Here is a 3912-nt window from a genome sequence, read left to right on the forward strand (position 1 = left end):
TTTTTTTTCCCCTTGGAAGTGTGTCTTGGGTTTTTCCCTTATTATTTTCTTTACTTTTTATTTCCTCTTCTTTTTTTGTTGGTGGTGGTGGTTATGTTTAAATGAAGTTGCTTTTACAGCACCAAAGACTTAATCATCCATTTCCTATATAAGAAATAGCTACTTTTTTGCATGGACCTCAAGTATACTGTAGTATAGAGGTGGAATTTAAGGAAAGGTATTAAGCAGGCTGTGTTTTAGCTTATGGGCAAGTAATAAATTGTATCATGTATCTTGAATGTATCATAGATAAGCTGCTATATAATGATTGCCACTTCAGATAGCTGTGAAATTAGGTGATTAACTAATTGTTACTTAACCTTCTAATTTCTGTATAAGTCTAATTACATGAAATAGAAGTGGGGGTTTTGATTTTTTACTTTGCTTTTCTGTTTGGAATGTCATTGTAACTACTGTATTGTAAATGATGGAAAATAATTGCATATGTTAAAAAAATTAATTGTGCTATAAAAATAAAATATAATATAATAAAAAATAAAAACTATAGGAAAATAAAATACAAATTAGGTCATGTCATCCCTTTCTTCAAACCCCTCCAGTGGGTCTCTGTCCCACTCAGAATAAAAGCCTTATGACAAGTATCCCTGGAGGAAAGAAAAGCTGAGGCAAAGGCTCAGAGGTGAGAAAGTGGAGTTTTCCAGGAATTGAACCCCATTCAGTGTCCTGGGCAAAGACTATAAAAGGAAATGAGATGAATATGTGCACATGGGCAAGGGTCTGATCACCACATTAAGTGGCCTGACCCTACCCTACGGGCCACAGGGAGCTGGTAATGGGTGATCAACAGAGCCATGGCACACCCAGTCTGCACCTCAGGAAGGCAGCTCTGGCTGCAGCCTGAGATGAGGCAGAATGGAGCGGGGCAGGAAGGATGGAGGCTTTTGGAGGAGCATGACAGAGGACCGTGGTGATAGAGAAAAGGGGGAGAGGGCAGGTTCATGGTCATTTAGGTGGTCAAATGTCAAAAACTGGTGATGCTCGGATCTGGGGTCAGAGATGACCTGACATGACTAGACGGGTATCCAAGATGGCAGTGCTCATGAGCCCATTGGGAAATTCAGCAGCAGGACGGACTGGCGTGACATGAGGAGACTGTGTGTGGAAGAGGTTCAAACCAAAACGCTGCAAGGGGATTGGCCGTATGGAATTGGTGATAAGAAATACCAGCAGGAAATGTGTATTTGGAAGTCTTCAGTTTGGAAAAGGTTATTTAAATATGGAAATAGATAAGAAACCACCTAGGATGGGCCTTAGGAGGAGAAGACAAGAGGGCTCAGGACTACACTCTTATAGGGGAAGAGAAGTCTACAAAGGAGACCAAGAAAGAAAAGCTGGAGAGTGAGGGGGAAAATAGTAGAATTGGGTGGTGTAGACTGTAAAGGAAATCAGAGTTTGTAAGAGGAGTGTCCACCAGTGTCAGATTCTGCCCTCGAGCTAAATTAAAACTTCCAAAAATGTTCCATTGGCTTTAGCATGAAGTATATCATTAGAGACCCTAACGAAAGCAGTTTCTGCAGAGCTCAAGCCAGACTGCAAGGGATGGAAGGAGAAGGGAAGACAGAGAGGAAGTAGAGAGGAGAATTTCACCAGGCAATGCTGGGAGGGGTGGGGGGCGTGAGCGCAGTGTCAGGGGAAGGCTGGGGGGAAGTTTTCGCTTCCCCCATCTTCTGTCTTCTTTTCCTTGCCTCCTTCCTTACCTCTGATGTGTCAGTGCCACACAGGGTTAAATTCTGATGGGAGGAGGCCGTCAAGGAGAAGACAGAAGATGGGACCCACAACACAGGCAGACAAAGTCACCTTCAGGCCCTACTCAAGTGCTACCTTGTCAGAAAACCACACCTGACCCTGTAAAAGAGCTCTGTGCAAGACACGGGGAATAAAATGGAAAATGAGGTGTCCCCCCATTCTCAAGGAGCTTCCAGCCATGAAGGGGAGTAGAGGTCACCGACTAAGTCACGCTGACACTTCACACACAGTGGTAAGTGCTCTGCTGGGGCAACACGGGTGCGATAAAAGCAGCCAGGACTAGAGTCTTCCAAAGGCCCCGAGGGGCCCGGGGCAGGCGTGGGGGTGGTGACAGCCAGAGAGAGTCCTAGAACCTCCCAGGACAAGCCAACCCATGGGGGTGCCTATGAACTACCGAGTATGAAAGAAATATCCATTAGCACCTTCCTGGAAACGTGACAGGCGTGAAATCTGTTTATGGCTTTCAAGGCCGCTGACATCCAGTTCTCATCACTCCCCATGTTTGGGGGGGTCGTGCGAGAACTGCTTTCCTCTCCTGTCTCTCGAGGGAGCTCACGACCTGTGCCCTTCACCCTCAAGGAAAGAGGCAGGCAGCACGCACAGCCAGAACACCGTCCTTCAGACCAGGGCACACCACCCCCCACACACCCTGGGTGGGTGATGGGGGGGGCAGGTAAATCTCCTGACTGGGGCAGGCAGCCCAGCACATGAGTGCTCCTAATAAGCAACCATCCCCAAGGCCCAGTCTCCCCATTCCCATCTGAGAGCAGCAGGTGGAAACCATCTCTGTCTTCCTCCCCACCCACCTGCTGGCACAGTCCACCTGGCCAGGCAGGTCCTGAATCTTCCTCCCTCCCCCTCCTCTCCCACACTCCTCACATCTGCTCCCTCTCGGATCTGAAGCCAAACGGTTACATCCACATGCCACCAAAGTCACAGCTGTTGAAACAATCGTTTGGTTCCCTGTCTCCCCTTTCTCTGCCTGCGCCCCCGGGGCAGCTCCCTGGCTCTTCTCAGCAGGACTCGGAAGGAGGGGAGCAGGTGCCGCCTGTAGGACACTTCCCGTCTGAGCTTATTCCTCCAAATCCTAAATGCACGGAGGGAAAGAGGTTTCAGGCAGAGGAGCAGTGAGAACTACAGTACAGACAAGGGGGTAGTGGGTGACTGATGGAATTTCCCAAAGTCAATTCCTCAGGCCCGACAAAGAGAGAGCGTTGGGTTCCCAGAGGGCATTGGGCTCTGTGCTGTCCTCCCCTCAAAGCCAGCAGAGCCTGGGAAGAAAGGGGTTCTGTGGGGCTGAGGCTGGGCCCTCAGGATGCCCGGTCCCCAGGGCAGAAGACTGAGAGGAGAGTGGCTCAACCAAAGGGACCCTGTGGCATGTCAGAGGTAACTGCTTGGACCTGAGACCCATGACCAGAGAGGCGTCCCTCCTGCCTGGGTGCTGCTTCCAACTCCAGGACATTTGCACTAAGAGGAAGGAGGGAAGTTTACAAAATGTAAAAACCCAGCTCAGAATGAGTGTCTTGCCAGCCGGAGCAGGAAAAAGGCTGAGTAAAAAACGAAATGACAGAAAGTGAAGAGGCAAGGCTGAATTTCATAACCAGTGTGCCACCTGGAGCGGCGTAAACAGTGGAAAACGTATGCGGAAGTCGGGTCAAACACCTGTCTGCTGGTGCCGGATGGCACAGCGAGTGTGGCCTGGAGTCACGGGCATCCGCTCCCCCCCCCCGCCCCTAGAGCCCCACCACCTGCGGTGACACAGCTGCGGGCTTAAGAGAGCCGAAATCTAGTTTTATTCTCAAGTTTAAGTTTTGGGTTTTTCAAGTTTAAGTCTAGCCCTTAAACCAAGGGAGCACCAGCCCACCTGTCCCACCAGGCTCCTCTGCCTAGTGCAAGACAGAGGCTTCTTTAAAAAAAAATTTTTTTTTTACTGTTTTTATTTATTTTTGAGAGAGAGACAGCTTGAGCAGGGGAGGGTCAGAGAGAGAGAGAGAGACACAGAATCTGAAGACAGGCTCCAGGCTCTGAGCTGTCAGCACAGAGCCCGATGTGGGGCTCAAACCCATGAACTGTGAGATCATGACCTGAGCCGAAGTCAGATGCTTA

At 49.3% G+C, this 3912-nt stretch overlaps 1 protein-coding gene across 4 annotated transcripts in view; it reads right to left on the reverse strand.

Moving 5' to 3' along the window:
* Positions 1-3912, reverse strand: part of MTUS2 (microtubule associated scaffold protein 2) — a 537267-nt gene that overhangs the window by 399894 nt on the left and 133461 nt on the right. The gene's annotated exons all lie outside the window — the stretch shown is intronic.

This window comes from Suricata suricatta, chromosome 4 (assembly GCF_006229205.1).
Source record: "Suricata suricatta isolate VVHF042 chromosome 4, meerkat_22Aug2017_6uvM2_HiC, whole genome shotgun sequence".
In the NCBI taxonomy this organism is placed as follows: Eukaryota; Metazoa; Chordata; class Mammalia; order Carnivora; family Herpestidae; genus Suricata; species Suricata suricatta.